The sequence below is a fragment of the Pyrus communis genome, chromosome 13 (assembly GCF_963583255.1).
Source record: "Pyrus communis chromosome 13, drPyrComm1.1, whole genome shotgun sequence".
Taxonomy (NCBI): Eukaryota; Viridiplantae; Streptophyta; class Magnoliopsida; order Rosales; family Rosaceae; genus Pyrus; species Pyrus communis.
Window position 1 is genome coordinate 8,865,278 of NC_084815.1, and position 20,758 is coordinate 8,886,035.

Consider the following 20,758-nt stretch of genomic DNA (forward strand, 5'->3'; position numbering starts at 1 on the left):
TGAAAAGCACAATAAAGATACAATCAAAGATCATTAAGCAATATGAAAACTATAAGTGTTGACGAGGCATTCGTTACTATGATGAGCATGAAACTAGTGCCAAGAATTCATTTAACGCGATCGTTTATAAGCGACCTCCACTACTTGTGAATATAAGTTTGTAACTGATGCGAAATATATAAGCACACAAATTAAAACCCTCTTTTGACAATTGTAGTATATGTATAAGTAGGGATCGTTCTAGACCGCGGATTAGGAGGGATTGCCAAATCACTTGGAAACTTACTCAAAAACGTAAAACACGGGTTAAAACACTAAACTAGAATCAAGGAATGCAAAACTAAACAATAAAAACACTAAAACAAACCAAAAGACTCAAAAAAGCCCCAAAACACTCAAAACTGCCTTAAAAACACTATCTGGGCAATTTTGAGCACTTTCACTAATTTGGACGAATTTGGGTAATAACTTGAATCAAAACACTTAGAAACACAAACTAAGACACTTTCTAACTAAATTGGACACTAAAGGAAAAGGGGATTTAGTTTTTGACGAAATTAAATAAAATGCACAGATTGTGATTAAAACAGATTGTAAAGATGAATTTGATGAAAATATGGATGGAATGCTAGCTAGAAGGTTCTTCTCCACACATGTCACACTTGCATACAAGATGATTTTCAGTTGGTCTTTTGATGAATCATGAAACTCAACACTCCGGGTTAATTAGGTCCGCTTAAATTAACCTTCAAGTTTTCCTTACGTTAATGAATTGGATGGGACAGCGCATACACAATTCAAAACATTCTCCAAAAGTCCTTTACGTGAAGAGCACAATAAAGATACAATCAAAGATCATTAAGCAACATGAAAACTATAAGTGTTGACGAGGCATTCGTTACTATGATGAGCATGAAACTAGTGCCAAGAATTCATTTAACGCGATTGTTTATAAGCAACCTCCACTACTTGTGAATATAAGTTTGTAACTATTAGGTGAAACTCACTTATATTCTAGCATCATATTCATGCATGAAAATTAAGCGTGCACTCTCAATAAACTTACACAAATAAGTTATCAATCAAGCAGTTAAACAAATTGAATCCATAACTCATGAAATTCCAACCAAAGGTAATCAATTCATATTGCAAGCATAAACATGGTTTCGAATCACCCCCTAGCTAACTAGGGATTTAGCCTCTCATGTTCACAGAAAGAGAAATAAAATTGAAGTTAAACATAAAGAACAAAAGATTGATTACACCTAGAACGCCCAACGAATCCACTTGAATTTCTGCGCGTTTAAAGTTCTTCTTTCTCCTTTCTTCTTGCTGCGGCAGAGAAGGTTTATGGATGATTTGGGATGATTTCTGGGTTGTAGATGGGTTTATGGGGATTTGGTGGTGCGGCAAGGGGTTGTGGAAGGTGTATGGAGGTTTGTATGGTGTTTGGAATGGAGGCAGTGGCTGCGGCAAGGTTGGGAAGTGGCTGGAATTGGAGGGTTGTTGCGGACTGAAGGTGGGAGAAGGGATGGTGGCTGCGGCAAGATGTGTTTGTGGCTGAAAAATATGAAAAGAAAATAATGAGAAGTCCCTAGGGTGCGGCTAAATGGTGGAAAACCTAGAGTTTCAGAAATTCAAACCCTAGCTTATTTTTATTAACTAAAATTAAATTAAAGGCTGCTAGAATTAGGGAATTAAATCAGAAATTAAAGGGGATGGCTGCAAGGTGTGGCTAGGGTTTAGGTTAGGAGAGGGAAATAGGGTTTAAGTGCACAACATTGGACAAAAATGCCCCCCCTTGCACGGCAAGGGAAGGGGAGAAGAGAAAAGGGCACGGCAAGGGTGTTTAAGGGGCCTAGGGCCTTCGTTTTGTGTCCTAAAGTGCCTACAAGGCCTTCAAAGTGGCTAGAAAATACAGACGTTTAAGATTAGGAAAGGTTACCAAAACGGGAAACCTAGGGTTAACTTTCCTACTTCAAGTAGGAATCCTTGTTTGAGTAGGAATCCTCGTTTTGGTAGGAATTCATCGTTGGAGTAGGAATTCATCGTTTCTTCAAGTCTTCAACTCATTCATTCCTCTTTTGCTCCAAAAGGCTCCAATTTGCATCTTCTTGCACACTTTGGCCTTATAATCTGAAAATACACAAAAATGACTTTAAACACTAAAATAACTAAGGAAACACAACATAAATGCACGAGAACAAGCTAATTAAGTCGCATGAATATGCTCCTATCAGTAACTATTAGGTGAAACTCACTTATATTCTAGCATCATATTCATGCATGAAAACTAAGTGTGCACTCTCAATAAACATACACGAATAAGTTATCATTCAAGCAGTTAAACAAATTGAATCCACAACTCATGAAATTCCAACCAAAGGTAATCAATTCATATTGCAAGCATAAACATGGTTTTGAATCACCCCCTAGCTAACTAGGGATTTAGCCTCTTATGTTCACAGAAAGAGAAACAAAATTGAAATTAAACATAGAGAACAAAAAATTGATTACACCTAAAACGCCCAACAATTCCACACTGAATTTCTGCACGTCAAGCTCCTCTTTCTTCTTCTCCTTGCTACGGCAGAGAGGGTTTAAGGGGTTTTTGGATGTTATTTTGGTTTAGGGATGGATTTAGGGTGGTAAAGGGTTGTAGCAAGGCTTATGGGTGGTGTATGGAGGTGTAGATGGATGATTTGAAGTGGCTGCAATGGTGGGAAGGCTGGGACAGAGAGTGGGAAGTGGCTAGAATGGATGGGAGTTGCGGCAAAAAGGTTTTAGGAATGGGTGGTGGCTGCGGCTGAAAAGGGGAATGATGAATAAATGATTAAAAGAGAATCCCTAAGGTGCGGCTAGGCTTAGAATATATAGGGTTTCAGAAATTAAAACCCTAGCTTATTTTTATTAACTAAAATTAAGTCAAAGGCTGCTAGAATTAGGAAATTAAATCAGAAATTAAAAGGGAATTGGCTGCAAGGTGCGGCTAGGGTTTAATTTAGAAAGGGCAATGTGTTTAAGTGCATCAAATAGGACCTAAATACCCCCCTTGCACGGCAAGGGAAGGAGAGAAAGGGAGAGGTGCGGCAAAGGTGTGTAAGTGGTCTAGGGCCTTTGTTTTGTGTCCTAAAGTGCATACAAAGCCTTCAAAGTGGCTAGAAAATACGGACATTTAAGATTTGGAAAGGTTACCAAAATGGGAAACCTAGGGTTAACTTTCCTACTTCAAGTAGGAATCCTTGTTGGAGTAGGAATCCTTGTTTTTCTAGGAATCCTCATGTGAGTAAGACTCCATCTTCGATTAGGAATTCATATTTCTTCAAGTCTTCAACTCATTCATTCCTCTTTTGCTCCAAAAGACTCCAATTTGCATCTTCTTGCACACTTTGGCTTTATAACCTGAAAACACACAAAAGTGACTTTAAACACTAAAATAACTAAGGAAACACAACATAAATGCACAAGAACAAGCCAATTAAGTCGCATAAATATGCTCTTATCACACACCAAGTCTTTGACCTGGTTGGCTACCTTAGGCCCAAAGCCCCACCTACGCCCTAAGGAAGCCCGCAGCCTTCCTTGGATCTGTCCAAATGTCCCCAGCCCAAAATACCAGTAGCAATAGGATGTTGGGCCTTGTCCTGCACCCTAAACCGCTTACCCGTAGCCCTGTCTGCTGGGCTTAGCTCACCCCGACCCAATAACAGTGAAACTCAACTTCAACTAGGCTTCCAAAACTCAACCCAAGGCCAGCTTTTGCTGGGCCTGCCCCGTGCCCACCCATTCAACCTAAATGCTAGCAGCAACTGCTGCTGCTGGGCTCCCCAACCTCGGACCATGGCCTGTAGCCACATGTGGGCTGCTTTTGTAGCCAAACTCGAGGCCTAATAGCCTCTAGGGCTTTACCCTACTCAAGCACCCAAGCCTAAACCCTTTTGGGCTACGTTTTTTTCAACCCAAAGCTATTATTTGGCATTTTAAAATAATTTTAACCAGAATGTTATTATTATTTTTTGCTTCTATGATCGACCCCGTTTGGTCTCGATCTATTGAATTAATTAAAAACATCATACAGTCCATTAATCTGACAATTTCTAAAATTATTGGCCTGAAGCGCACTTTTGGACATTAATGATTCAATAATTTATTTCTTTTCTTTGAACTGTTGACATCATTTCATAGTCCCAAAGCGCTCACACTTGAGTTCCTAAAGCAACTCAAATCCACTACAATTAAATCAACATATTATATTATGTGTTCTTGCAAGAACCTCTCTTTTATGAACTAAACGTTCATAAACTAAATTGAACCTGTAGTTTCAAATTTAGTGCCTTTGAAACCCAAAGTTTTCATAAAACAAATACACCCATGAAAACCCGACGTTTTTCATGAAAACCATGTCTTAGAACTTGAATGTTCTAACTTTGATGCTTATGGATCATTCATTCCCATAGCACCAATCACAATCTTGTTCCCTCCAATTCCATGGATTATCGAACCGTAACAAGTTCGATTTCACTGATTTGGACGTTTATAATATAAACCACTTTATGTGGGGTACAAGACATGAATCTCCACTTGACTATCAAGAAGTTGAGAAACCATTGAAGCCAACAATGACATGGAAAAGCTGAATAAGCCTCCGCCATAATCTTCATTCAAAGACTTATACCTGAAGCATTACACATGGAAATACCTCCCGAACGAGGATTCCATGATTCCTTGGCTCGTTTCTACAGACTGTTTAATCATGAAAGACATTGCCTGAAGCAAACCATGATTACGTCCATGAATGAGTATGATTCTGAAGTTTATAAATTCGATCAAATTTTGACTGGAGGATACTTTTCTCGTCTTTCCATGTTTCTAACTCGCCCCTAATGCAGCTGTGTAGAAAGTGGAAGTTTACCAAATTCTCAGATCTGATTACTACCACAAACGTGAGAGAAAGGTATAGACCCAGCTTCGGCTAGAGTTTACCGAACGGTATGGACTCAGTTCGATTGGAGTCTACCGAACGGTATAAACCCAGTTCGGCTAGAGTCTATGGAATGGCTTAACCCAGTTCGATCAGAGCCTACCGAATGGTGGTGCCCTACTTTGGCAAGTATGCATTGAAGGGCATGCTCTGTTTCAGCAGAGGTGCACCGAACAGTATTACTTTGCTTCGACAAAGGCTTACCAAACAGACCCATCCAGCTTCAGCTGGAGCCTATCGAATTATGGGTCTCTCTCTCACAATCCAATTTCAAGTTTGTTTTTTAAAAACATGTGGTAGAATCAGGGTCTGCCAAGGTGTGGCATCATGCCCGAAGCATGATCCTTGGTACCTAAGAACTAAAACTTCAAGAATAAGGGATAATATTTCCAAACCTTAGCCCTGCGGAATCTACTTCATTCTTATTGAAATAGTTCATTGGTTATGCACATGTTTGTGCCCCTACCAATGTAATTGAGGAGTACCATTCTCATAGTCAATATGTGAGACTAATTTTGCTCCACCAAAGACCGTTGGAAAAGCAGAATTTTGACATGAGTGGCCTTGTTGGCCGAATCCCCTTAGTCAACCATTTACTATGTGAACATTTTTCCATGTTCTTGGATTCAAGATTGGTGTTTGTTTTTCTTTATGGATAATCTTATTGATATTGTCCTCGAATACGAGTTAATTGAATCATGTTTCCTGTATACATGTGACCGAATTCAATTAAACACGTGATTAGGTATGAATGTGGGATAGTTAGTTGTCTGGATGAATGCGATACTATGCACACTAACTTTACGCCTAAATCATATCTCTAGCAATGACTTCAAGTTTATCCAACTTGATTAAGAGCGTTGGCATGCTCCTCGTTGTATGAATGGTACTACATTACCATTTAAGAGACCTTATATTCTCACTGTTCTGGGTTTTTAAGGATATTCGAGATGACAATGATCATAAATGAAACCACAAAAGAAAATAGAGTTGCATATCTTTGCACCACCTCTAAAAATGAGCCTGAAGTTTTGTTTTGGGGTCAATGGCTGCCTCCTAACTAGGAACACGCCACATGTGGCCGGCCTGGAACTGGGTGATTCGAGGAGTTTACTTGCTTTGTCACGACCATTTAGGACACTTAGGTCAAACAATGATGCTACGACGCATCTCCTTACCCGAAGTAAGGATTTGGTGCCTACAAGCACACTTTGCCAAGCCTGCTCATTGTGGGAAATTGATTTTCTAAATCATTCCTAGTAAAGATACGAAATGACCCTCTTTTCACAGTGGATTCAAGGAAATATATGTAAACTAATCCAACCAAAATGCAGACCATATAAATACTTATAGTTTTGGTTGATGAATCGAGGAACTGGTCATATGTTTATCCACACACATTGCTACTAAACCTCCTGGCTGTTTTTAAGGGTTCACCACCCTACTTATCCCTTAAAGTCTAGGAGATCAGATAATGCTGGACAATTTATATCGACGGTTTTTGATAAAGTATTGCATGTCTTTTGGGTTTATAATTGAACATTGAATTCCCATGTTCACCCCAAACAGCCTGGCATAGTGATCACAAAGCGCAATTTAAATGATCTCCTAGACCTTGATGAACATACCAAGTTTTTGGTTTCTGCCTAGGGCTATGCAATCTTGTACGCAATTATGTTGGTCCACCTTGAGGCCCATTGTCACCCAACCTATTCAACGTTATAGTTGGTTACTGGGTAGAAACTTGATGCTTCGTATTTACACATTTGGGTGTACATTCTATGTGCCAAGTTATGCCGTCGCAACATACCAACATAGGTCTTCAAAGAACGATGTGAATCTTTGTTGATTATGATTCTCCTTCACCTTAGCTCTCTTAGAGCCCTTGCAATCGATCTTTTTACCGTTCATTTGCGGATTGTAACTTCAATGAGACAATCTTCCCACCATTAGGGGGAGATAAGAACGTCAACGTTCTTGTAGAACGGCGCAAATTTGCATGGACGTTGCCTACTATGTCTCATCTCGATCTTCGTACCGCACAAGTATGATCAGTAATTGTGATGAATTCTAACTTTTAGAATGTTGCTCCATACACATTTATCTGATCTAGCTAAAGTAACGAGATCATATACTAGTTGCAAACATGCCTGCAAGAATAAACATACTTAACGGACGTCGAGTTAACATCCCCAAAAGGTGTGTCACCTCTAATGGACGATTTGGCCGCCCTGTTAGACGGTCTGATACATCAGTGAATAGCCAATTAATCTGTCCTGGTCTAGAGCACGACAGATCACTCGGTTCATAGGATTCACTTCCCTAGAAGAGGAAGATCACGGCACAACAATGAATCCATACTTGATAGTTGTCACATATCATTTCCATCTCATGAGATTAATCTAGATTACTCTCAAGACTTGAAGTTCTTGGTCTAGTATACTAATTTGGATGAGAAAAAGGAATTGAAATGAGATTACCATTGATGATGTTTTCACTTATATGGTAGTTACCGACATAAATGAAAAGCGACAATATCAAACCATGTTCCGTTGATTAAGTGACAACGTAGAACTGATTGGATAACCGAAATTACAATCCAAGTTAAAATTCCTTACCAAAGTGTGTTTAGGCCTATCGTTCCTACACTGCCCAATGTAACTCTATTGTGTTACAAGTGGGAAAGGAAGCTTAATGAGATAAATGAAATAGTGCGATATGATGCACGCCTTACGGCGCAAGGTTTCTCTCAAACATCTTGTGATTGATAGCAGCATTATGAAATATGGTTAAAGTTTTCTCCATGGGGATATAGATACGGAGATTTACATGTAAGTTCCTGAAGAATTACATGGACTGGTTCAAATAATTCCAAACCACGGAACACCCTCTCAACTTGTTTGAGGCGTTCATTTATGTATTAAAACAATCCGACGAATGTGGTATACCCGTCTAAGTGATTGTTTGATCAGTTAAGGATATGAAATATGTCATTGCGTGTTAAAGTATGAAGTCTTAATCCGAATTGCTAGAGTTACATTTTATGTTAATGACATGCATCTCACTAAGACTCTAGAAGAGCTTGAAAAAACTGCCTCGCACCTGAAGACAAAATTTGAGATGAAGGATCTTCGGAAAACTCATTTATGCCTTGACCTGAAGTTCAAGTGTTGTTTTGACAGTACTTTAGTTTACCAGTCGAACTACACCTCGAAGGTGTTACCTTAGAGTATACCTATGATTTTCCATATGCTATATACAAATGAGACCCTTGAAGAGGTTATGGAATCCGAAATTCCATATCTAAGTTCAACTTTGTGCTTTGTTGTACTTAGCTCTTTGTATTAGACATGACATCTCATTCGCTATTGATCTATTCGTAAAGATGCAGCATCGTGCCTACACACAACTACTGAATTGGTATTAAAGACGTACCTTGAAGGTATTACGAATTTGGGCAAATCCCAACGCATCTCGGGTAGATCCAACCCCCCTGATCCTCGGAATGATGCTTGCCTTGTTTGTTATGCTGATGTTGGATACTTATCAAACCCGCACAAGGCAAAATCCCTAAATAGTTATGTCTTTACCATTAAGGGACATTGCAATATCTTGGAGGTCCATGATATGACCTTAGTTGTGAAATCTTCGAATCATTCCAAGACTCACCTCACTTCACTATGCCACACGTGGGGCATGATTAAGAGTTCTTGTTGAGCATATTTGAAGTACTTGCTCTTTTCATCCATTGTTGAGTCCCAACGACGATCCATGAAGACTATGCCGTATGTATCCACCCGACCAAGACATGATACATCAACGAAGTCAGCACCAAGACATATTATGTCTACATCACATTAGCAAACCATTAGGAAATTGAAGGCATGTAAGCCGATCCCAGACAACCTTGCCGACCTTTACACGAAGTCACTGCCAAAGTCAACCGTCCAGAAGCTTGTACAAGGAATTGGTATGCCTAACTATTCATATGCAATGCTTATAGTTCTCATTTAGAAGTTCTGTTAAACTAAAGGGAGTATCCAGAAGTATACTCACTTGATCTTAATGTACTTTTTTTCCCTACAATTAGGAGCATTTTTCCCACTCTCAATGATTAGGAGCATTTTTCCCACTGGGTTTTTGCTACCTAACTAGGTTTTAACAAGGCACCCATCCTGGGCTGGTTATACCCTTGTGAGCTCTTCTATTTGCGTCTAAGACGTATAGTTTTGACTTAATGTAAATTCTCACTTGTCTCCTTAGTATATGGGTTTTTCTCCCACCTTGGGTTTTACCATAGCGAGGTTTTGTAAATTTTACCTTTTATGCATTCTTCCATTAATTTAAGACTCACATTCACTCATTGTGCCAACGACTTCATCAATTGTACTTACTTCATCGCTAAAGACATGATGCACCATTTGTTTGAGTATTTACACACTCAAGGGGGAGTGTTTTGATGCGAACTAATTAAGCACACAAATTAAAACCCTCTTTTGACAATTGTAGTATATGAATAAGTAGGGATCGTTCTTAACCGGGGATTAGGAGGGGTTGCAAAATCACTTGGAAACTGACTCAAAAACGTAAAACACAAGTTAAAACACTAAACTAGACTCAAAGAATGCAAAACTAAACAATAAAACACTAAAACAAACCAAAAGACTCAAAACAGCCCCAAAACACTCAAAACTGCCTTAAAAACACAATCTGGGCAGTTTTGAGCACTTTGACTATTTTGGACGAATTTGGGTAATAAATTGAATCAAAACACTTAGAAACACAAACTAAGACACTTTCTAACTAAATTGGACACTAAAGTAAAGAGGGATTGAGGTTTTGATGAAATTAAACAAATAGCACAGAATGTAATTCAAACAGATTTTAAATATGAATTTGATGAAAATATGGATGGAACGCTAGCTAGAAGGTTCTTCTCCACACATGTCACACTTGCATACAAGATGATTTTTAGTTGGTCTTTCAATAAATTATGAAACTCAACACCCCGGGTTAATTAGGTCCGCTTAAATTAACCTTCAAGTTTTCCTTAAGTTAATGAATTGGATGGGATAGCGCATACACAATTCAAAACATTCTCCAAAAGTCCTTTACGTGAACAGCACAATAAAGATACAATCAAAGATCATTAAGCAACATGAAAACTATAAGTGTTGACGAGGCATTCGTTACTATGATGAGCATGAAACTAGTGCCAAGAATTCATTTAACGCGATTGTTTAATAGCAACCTCCACTACTTGTGAATATAAGTTTGTAACTATTAGGTGAAACTCACTTATATTCTAGCATCATATTCATGCATGAAAATTAAGCGTGCACTCTCAATGAACATACACAAATAAGTTATCAATCAAGCAGTTAAACAAATTGAATCCACAACTCATGAAATTCCAACCAAAGGTAATCAATTCATATTACAAGCATAAACATAGTTTCGAATCACCCCTTAGCTAACTAGGGATTTAGCCTCTCATGTTCACACAAAGAGAAACAAAATTGAATTTAAACATAAAGAACAAAGGATTGATTACACCTAAAACGCCCAAGGAATCCACTTGAATTTCTGTACGTTTAAGGTCATCTTTCTTCTTCTCCTTGCTGCGGCAGAGATGGTGTGGGTGGTTTTTGGATGTTATTTTGGGTAGGGAATGGATTTAGGGAGATGAAGTGGTGCGGCAAGGGGTTGTGGAAGGTGTATGAAGGTTGGATGGTGGCTGGAATGGTGGGGGAAGGCTGTGGCAAGGTTGGGGAGTGGCTGGAATTGATGGAGGAGGCTGTGGCAAAGTTGGGAATTAGGATGATGGAGGCTACGGCTTAGAGTGAATTAAATGAATGGCTAAATGAATTAAAAAGAGAGAGTGTAGGGTGCGGCCGAAAGCTTAGTTTATATAGGGTTTCAAAAATTAAAACCCTAGCTTATTAAAATGAAATCAAAGGCTTACAAAATTAGGAAATTAAATCAGAAATATAAAGGTGCGGCTAGGATTGAATTTGGGAGAGAAATAGGTTTAATTCAGAAATAAAAGGGCAAGGTGCGGCTAGGGTTTAGAAGCATGTGTTTTAAGTGCAAACCTAGGACAAAATTACCTTCCCTTGCACGACAAGGGAAGGGAATTAGGGTTAAGGCACGGCAAGGTTGTGTAAGTGGGCTTAGGGCCTTCGTTTTGTGTCCTAAAGTGCCTACAAGGCCTTCAAAGTGGCTAGAAAATACGGACGTTTAAGATTAGGAAAGATTACCAAAACGGGAAACCTAGGGTTAACTTTCCTACTTCAAGTAGGAATCCTTGTTTGAGTAGGAATCCTCGTTTTGGTAGGAATTCATCGTTTCTTCAAGTCTTCAACTCATTCATTCCTCTTTTGCTCCAAAAGGCTCCAATTTGCATCTTCTTGCACACTTTGGCCTTATAATCTGAAAATACACAAAAATGACTTTAAACACTAAAATAACTAAGGAAACACAACATAAATGCATGAGAACAAGCTAATTAAGTCGCATGAATATGCTCCTATCAAATTCCCCCACACTTAAATTTTGCTAGTCCTCGAGCAAAACAAAACAACTAAAATAAACAAGACGAAACAAAACAAACAAAACATAACCTAAACCTTCCAATGTTTGCCTCAGGGATTTTCAATGAAACATGACATGTCAAAGATCATTACTCACATAGCTTTTAGTCTTCCTTCCCCTCGAGCACATACTTAATTATAGTCACCATTCACTAGTTCGCATTTAATCAATTAAAACACATGTTTAATGTAGTAACATGCCTTAGAGAATTCCCTCAATTCCTCACTAGTTATGCACTCAATTTTCACTCAGATTTTCTGACTACACACCCTACACTAGTTATATGTGAGAAGATTGATGTAAACATGAAAGACTAGTACTCACATATGTTATAACAAAGAACGCAATTTCTGGAGTAGTTAAACATGTTTAGATATGATCTCATGAATGGAATGCTACTACTTAGATGCTAGAACCAGTGACACCATATGCTCATACCAAATTCAAACTCCACAAATTGAAATGCACAACACTCAAGATAGAAGTCAAGGGTTGTAATGGGGCTTGGGGGTATTGGCTAACAAGGAAAGATAGGGATAAACAAAAGTTCCTTAAGCGATAGCAAGCAAAGTAATGAAATTGAGACTTAGAATTCACTTAGAATGCAGAAATCAACTTTTAGACAAATAGGGGAGATTCAAACAACTCTTAGGGCCTAATTCATTGTTTTGGACCCTTACTTCAACAACCAATACGTTGGAACTCTTTTTTACCTTTCAACTCTTTTTCACTTTTTTTTTTCTTTCCTTTTTTTTTTTTCTTTTTTTTTTTTTTCTAGCCGTGCCTATGGTACATAACTCACATCAATAATCCTTCCCCCACACTTATTTTCTGCAACACATTAATCAAAAGGAATTCATTCATACTTACTATGCTTCAAGAACAAGGGTACGGATGGTCCTAATCTAAGCTAGGTGAGGATGATATGGGTTAACAAAGAACATGGCTAACACGGCTCAATGGGGTTAAACTTAAACACAAAATGAGTGAAGGGCACACGGCTATTTGGCTTTGGTGGTGGTCACTACATAACTTCATCTTGAATACGTGTTATGCAATTCAATATCATGCTTTGGATGAAATGGGCATGAGTTCTAGCATTTGGAACTAAGTGATGAAACGCCTTCTAAGTAGTAACCAAGCAAAGAACAATGAGATCATGCAACGACTTTAGAAAACAATAATGCACAGATTTTAACTCTCCAAATAACGTTTAGGCTCAAGTCTCACAGGGATGTAGCGTTTGTTTAAGTTCCTTCCTTCAAGCATGTTACAAAAACTAATTTTTTTTCTTTGTGATTACATGTGAATTCGTAAACTATAACTACAAACAAGCATAAACCAAAGAGTATATCAAACGTTCATCCATGTTTGTAACTTTCTTAAACCATCATGCAATTAAAAACCAAATCATCATCATTGTGTTGGAAGGTACCCTACGACACAAACAAACACACAAAAACAACTCTTTTTGGGTTTTTCAAAACAATTTTTCAAATTTTTATGGGATTTTCGGATTTTCAAGTCAACACACACTAAAACACTCTAAAATGGCTTAAAAACACTTAAAAATAGCAAGGAACAACATTGGAAGTTATGGGTGATAAAATCCCACGAATTTGCATCAACAACATTAGTTACCCCCCCCCCCCCCCCCCACGCTTAAATCAAACATTGTCCTCAATGTTTTAAGCTTAAAATCACACCTAACAAAAACAAACACGCAAACAGCAACTAAACACACTAAACATGGCAGAATGTAAATAACCAAGAGAAGAGGTTAGGGACGCAAATCTGGTTATGGAGTGTAAATTCCATCTTCTCCTTGGTGATTGCATGGGTTGCCTCCCACGAAGCGCTTTCTTTATCGTCTTGCAGCCGGACGATGGCATGCTCATGCCCCATTGGAGCCCACGGCATGCAATGGGATCTCCTCCACAACATGCTCCTTGAAATTCTCGTAGTATGGCTCAATGAATGGGAGGGGATAGTGATCCTCCTTGATTGTGGTGTTTGGGTTCCTAAAGCCCATGTAAATGCTCCCACCACCTTGAAATTGCTTGGGTACCTGCACCAATGAAGGTAACAACCTATTAGTTGAAATGGGAATTGGAATTGGGATTGGAGACTTACTAGGATGTTGTGGCAATGCCCCTAGGGCCGCCACCATCTCCCCAATTTTATCACTAGGCACAACCATATTGGGTGTTTTTAGGGTAGTGGCGTGCTCCTTGTGCTCCACTCTAATTCCTTCCTTGATGGTGGTTCTAGATGCATCCTTCTTGATTGGTGCTGAACGTTCCTGCCCTAAATTTTTAATTATACCAATGGCAAAACAAGAATGAACATCATTAGTATTCTTAATAGATTCAAAAACTTTAAAATTAATCATATCACCACCAAACTCCATAGTTAAGGCTCCTTTGGCCACGTCAATCTTGGTGTAGGCTGTTTTCATGAAAGGTCGTCCAAGTAAGAGTGGCGATGGTGGAGAGTGGGTTGAATCCTCCATGTCAAGCACATAGAAATCTGCAGGAAAAATCAAGTGGTCTACCTGCACCAAAACATCTTCCAAAACTCCTCTCGGGTATGCATTAGATCGATCGGCTAATTGAATAATGACACCATCATTTTTAAGCTCTCCTAGATTCATAGATGCATAAACAGAGTATGGCATGACATTAATTGATGCACCTAAATCTAGCATAGCATGTTCGAACCTTGTATTACCAATTACACAAGGGATAGTGAAACTACCTGGATCTTTGCATTTAGGTGGTAGCTTTCTTTGCAATATTGCAGAGACATTCTCACTTACATGTACCACCTCTTTCTCCCGAATCTGTTTCCTTGTTGTACAAATCTTCTTCAAAAACTTGGCGTACTTTGGAATTTGCTTTATTGCGTCAATGAGTGGGATATTAACATGCACCTTCCTAAACGTCTCCAGGATGTCGTTTTCATCCTCCTCTATCTTTGATTGCCTAAACCTGCTAGGGAAAGGCACATTTGGTGGAATCACATTAGAAACAATTGAGTTTGGACCTACCTTACATTTGTTGGACGGCCTAGGAGCTTGAAGTGGTTGCGGCAAAGGTTGCTCCACCCTTGCCGTGGCTTTGCCCTTGCTCTCTTCCTCTTGCAGCAACCTTTCATCCTCTTCTTGGCTTGATTTTGGTGGTTGTGAGGTGGTTCCAACTTCCTTGCCACTTCTTAAGGTGATTGCATTGGCGGTTTTGAACCCTCCCTTTGGGTTTGGAATGGTTGAGCTTGGGAGCTTGCCTTGGTCTCGAAATTGCCCTACAAACTCCGCAATCTGTCCAATTTGTTTCTCCAATTGATCCACCCTTTTTTCTTGATTTTGCATTGCTTTGGCTTGATTCTCTTGCCCCTGAGACAAATTAGTTAGTAACTTAAGAAGTGTATCATTGTCTAAGGACGTACTTGAAGCATTTGGGGCAGATTGTTGTGGAGCATGTGTGGGTACGTATGGTTTAGTGAAGAAACCCGGGGGTTGTTGTCTAAAGCCTCCTTGTTGTGGTGGTTGTTGGGGCTCCCTCCACTTGAAGTTCGGGTGGTCTCTCCAACCTGGATTATAGGTGTTAGAATACGGATCGTTCCTTGGTTGGTTTTGGCCTTGAAATCCAATTGCATTTGCGCTTTCCCATCCACCATTTTCAATGAGTTGTGGGCACTTCTCAGAAGCATGTCCTTGGATAGAACACACTCCGCACACAATTGGTCCTTCCATCCTCATTCCTTCGGCCATCTGAGACACAATGGAAGCAAGATTAGCTAATTGTGAATGAAGATCGGGTGTGGAACTTACCTCATTTACTTGTTGTCGTGGGGGTCCTCTTTCACCTACTCCTTCATATTGTTGAGCGTTCAACGCTCGGTTAGCAATCAAGACCTTGGCCGCCATGGGTGTCTTGTCCACCAATGCTCCACCCGCCGAGGCATCGAGCATTTGACGTTCGATTGGTAGGAGCCCCTCGTAGAAGTACTGTAGAAGTAACTCCTCCTTCATCTGATGCTGTGGACAAGAAGCAACAAGTGATTTAAAACGTTCATAATACGTAGGAAATGACTCACCTTCTTCTTGTTGGATTCCACTTATCCTTTTACGTAAAAGGATGATTCGAGAAGTTGGGAAAAACTTCTCCAGATATGCCCTCTTCATGCTCTCCCATGATGTGACGGTTCCGGGAGCTAACTCGTACAACCAATCTTTGGCTTTGTCCATTAAAGAGAATGGAAAAGCCTTCATCTTCAGAATACTTCCATCAACGTTGATGGGAGTCATGCTTGAACACACCACCTCAAATTCCTTCAGGTGCTTGTTCGGATCCTCCATGGACAACCCATGGTACTTCGGAATATGGTGGAGCAAACTGGACTTCAACTCGAACTCGTCGGTCTTCCCTTGGGCAGGTGGGGGATATTGGATACACAAGGGTGCGGCATTATCCAATCCCGAGGCCGAAAGCTCCTTGAGTGTCCGGTTGTCCATCGCCATGCCTTGGGGTTCTTCAAATATCCTTGCCGTGGGTTCCTCCTCCTCTTCTAGAACTCCTTCTTCGAGGTCAGGTTCCGGGCTTGGTGGATTTGATTGGTGTTGCTTCCTCTTTCGTCTCAAAGTCCTCTCAAAATCACTGCCAAAGTCTAAGATATGCTCACGAATCGATTGAGAACAAGGTCAGAATCTTTAACAAGAAAAACAAAACAAGAAAAACAAGAAAAACAAAACAAGGTCAGAATCTTTAACAAATAATTAAATAAACAGAAAGTAAACAATCCAAGGGATTAGCAAAGTTGCTAATCCCTGGCAACAGCGCCAAAAATTTGATGCGAACTAATTAAGCACACAAATTAAAACCCTCTTTTGACAATTGTAGTATATGAATAAGTAGGGATCGTTCTTAACCGGGGATTAGGAGGGATTGCAAAATCACTTGGAAACTGACTCAAAAACATAAAACACAAGTTAAAACACTAAACTAGACTCAAAGAATGCAAAACTAAACAATAAAACACTAAAACAAACCAAAAGACTCAAAACAGCCCCAAAACACTCAAAACTGCCTTAAAAACACAATCTAGGCAGTTTTGAGCACTTTGACTATTTTGGACGAATTTGGGTAATAAATTGAATCAAAACACTTAGAAACACAAACTAAGACACTTTCTAACTAAATTGGACACTAAAGTAAAGAGGGATTGAGGTTTTGACGAAATTAAACAAATAGCACAGAATGTAATTCAAACAGATTTTAAATATGAATTTGATGAAAATATGGATGGAACGCTAGCTAGAAGGTTCTTCTCCACACATGTCACACTTGCATACAAGATGATTTTTAGTTGGTCTTTCGATAAATTATGAAACTCAACACCCCGGGTTAATTAGGTCCGCTTAAATTAACCTTCAAGTTTTCCTTAAGTTAATGAATTGGATGGGATAGCGCATACATAATTCAAAACATTCTCCAAAAGTCCTTTACGTGAACAGCACAATAAAGATACAATCAAAGATCATTAAGCAACATGAAAACTATAAGTGTTGACGAGGCATTCGTTACTATGATGAGCATGAAACTAGTGCCAAGAATTCATTTAACGCGATTGTTTATAAGCAACCTCCACTACTTGTGAATATAAGTTTGTAACTATTAGGTGAAACTCACTTATATTCTAGCATCATATTCATGCATGAAAATTAAGCGTGCACTCTCAATGAACATACACAAATAAGTTATCAATCAAGCAGTTAAACAAATTGAATCCACAACTCATGAAATTCCAACCAAAGGTAATCAATTCATATTACAAGCATAAACATAGTTTCGAATCACCCCCCTAGCTAACTAGGGATTTAGCCTCTCATGTTCATAGAAAGAGAAACAAAATTGAATTTAAACATAAAGAACAAAGGATTGATTACACCTAAAACGCCCAAGGAATCCACTTGAATTTCTGTACGTTTAAGGTCCTCTTTCTTCTTCTCCTTGCTACGGCAGAGATGGTGTGGGTGGTTTTTGGATGTTATTTTGGGTAGGGAATGGATTTAGGGAGATGAAGTGGTGCGGCAAGGGGTTGTGGAAGGTGTATGAAGGTTGGATGGTGGCTGGAATGGTGGGGGAAGGCTGCGGCAAGGTTGGGAAGTGGCTGGAATTGATGGAGGAGGCTGCGGCAAAGTTGGGAATTAGGGTGATGGAGGCTACAGCTTAGAGTGAATTAAATGAATGGCTGAATGAATTAAAAAGAGAGAGTGTAGGGTGCGGCTGAAAGCTTAGTTTATATAGGGTTTCAGAAATTAAAACCCTAGCTTATTAAAATTAAATCAAAGGCTTACAAAATTAGGAAATTAAATCAGAAATATAAAGGTGCGGCTAGGATTGAATTTGGGAGAGAAATAGGTTTAATTCAAAAATAAAAGGGCAAGGTGGGACTAGGGTTTAGAAGCATGTGTTTTAAGTGCAAACCTAGGACAAAATTGCCCTCCCTTGCACGGCAAGGGAAGGGAATTAGGGTTAAGGCACGGCAAGGTTGTGTAAGTGGGCTTAGGGCCTTCGTTTTGTGTCCTAAAGTGCCTACAAGGCCTTCAAAGTGGCTAGAAAATACGGACGTTTAAGATTAGGAAAGGTTACCAAAACAGGAAACCTAGGGTTAACTTTCCTACTTCAAGTAGGAATCCTTGTTTGAGTAGGAATCCTCGTTTTGGTAGGAATTCATCGTTGGAGTAGGAATTCATCGTTTCTTCAAGTCTTCAACTCATTCATTCCTCTTTTGCTCCAAAAGGCTCCAATTTGCATCTTCTTGCACACTTTGGCCTTATAATATGTAAATACACAAAAATGACTTTAAACACTAAAATAACTAAGGAAACACAACATAAATGCATGAGAACAAGCTAATTAAGTCGCATGAATATGCTCCTATCATGTTTCAGTCATATTGGAATAGGAATGTGATTGTGTAAATCCTAACATATCTAGGATATCCTTATGGGATTCTACCATATCTCTTAGACTAGATATTATCCTATTAGAGTTGTAATCCTAAAAGGGTAAGGAACTAACCTTCCCTACTACTATAAATAAAGGCACAATGGGGTGGAATAGAACACACCTCACAATTACATATCTCTCTCTACTCTTTCTATGTGCCGCACCCTCTCTTTCTAGCCCTCATAATTGTTCAGTAAATTATGCCAACAACACAACCTATTTTATTTATTTCTTTATTTTTTGAAATATATAAGATATTATTTATACTATGTAGTTGGGGAATTGATTTGATTTTGCCTTAGGCAATTATCGAACTAAAACTCTCACTTATAAGTGGAAAAGAATACCACATACCATAATAATAAGAGCCAATTTGGGATTATGACACTTTATTAAAAAAATTGTTTATGCTGTTTTTTAAAAGAAACGCTTTAACAAAAGTGGAGGTATGATGGTGGTGCTAACAATGGGGTGTGGTGATTGGGGTGTAGAGGTAACAACGGCAGGTAAGGGCGGCGGCAACGACGGTAGTTGTGGTTGTGGTGGCAATGGTGGTGGTTGTGGGTATGGTGGTGAAGGCGGTGACAACAATGATCGTGGTGGCCAACAGTAGTGATGGCAATGGCAGTAGTGCAATTATGGCTGCGGTTGTGGTGATGGTAACAAAAATGGTGGTGGTGATGGCAGTGGTGTTGTAACTTTAGTGTTTGTAGTCATAGGTGGTGGCTGTCATTTTGTTCTCCAAAAAAGAAAAATGAGTGCAAAAGGTTAAACAAAGTCATTTTCAAAAAACTAATGAAGGTACTACAAGAATTAAAGATGTTCATTAAAGGCTCAACTCCGCTTTTTATTAAAACAACTTTTAAAAGCAACCTACACGGTGCTTTTAAAATATGTTCTCTAGAGGGCGTTGCTTTAAAATAAACAGGATATTGTTGTGACATTTAGCTTGTATGTTGACACAAGTTATTTATCAAACTGGCACAAGATATTTTTCCAAGTGGTTATGTCTTTACCATTAGGGATACGATAATATCTTGGAGGTTCATGAAATAGACCTTAGTTGCAAAAAATTTTGAATTATTCCAAGCACTACACCTCACTACACCACCACCCGTGAGAGATATGGTTTGAGAATTTTTGAAGCACCTGCTATTTTTTATTTATCGTTGAGTCCAACGACGATTCGTGAAGACAATGTCGCATGTAACGGCCATATCAAGATAGGATACATCAACAAAGTCAACACCAAGCATATTGCGCCCTCATTATATCAGTAAAGCATCAGAATATTGAAATCAAGCAGATTCGATCCCAAGACAACCTTACCAACCTCTTAATAAATTCGATGCTAAAGTTAACCTCCCATAAGTATTTTTCCAAGTTTGGTATATGTAGCCATCTCTTTTGCAGCGTTTGTAGTTTTTAGATCAGGAAGACTTTCCCAACTGGGTTTTTGCTGCCTAACAAGATTTTAAATATGCACCTATCCTGAGATGGACGCACCCTTTTCTACATCTTCCACTGCTTACGTCCTGAAGATGTTAATTATAGACTTGTTGCATTAACTCATCTTTTTCTCCATACTATGGGTTTATCCCAGTGGGTTTACTATAGCCAAATTTGGGTGAGACTTACTCCTATATGCAATCCCCATCAGAGATTCATGTTTGCTACTTGTGCTGAATAAACAAAACGACTTCATAAACCACTTTTACTTTTGCCATGAAGACGTGATAGGTCATCTACTTGAATATTTACACACTTTAAGAGTTAGTGTTGCGACATAAGTTCTAACACATGTGTGATTGTGTAAGTTGTATTTAGGATACTAGAAGATCTTATACCTTTATTACTTGCATGGCAAGAAATCCTCCTTGATTTACTATAAATAAAGGCACAAGGCATCCCAAATAGCATACAAAATTCCTCAAACCTTTCTTCGTCTCTCTCTTTCTCTCTTTGCAGCACCTTCAGTAAAATAGGTCACAACAAATATTTTATTTTACCAAACAATTTTTTATTGTTTACTTTTAAGGTAAATCAGCTTTTTATGAAAAGCAAACAGTACCAAATAGGGCTTAAGTGGCTTCAACCCATTTCATTTAATAGTAAGCCATAATTTGTGGCCCAAGACATTTATAAGCAAAAATATAATTTGTGGCCCAAGACA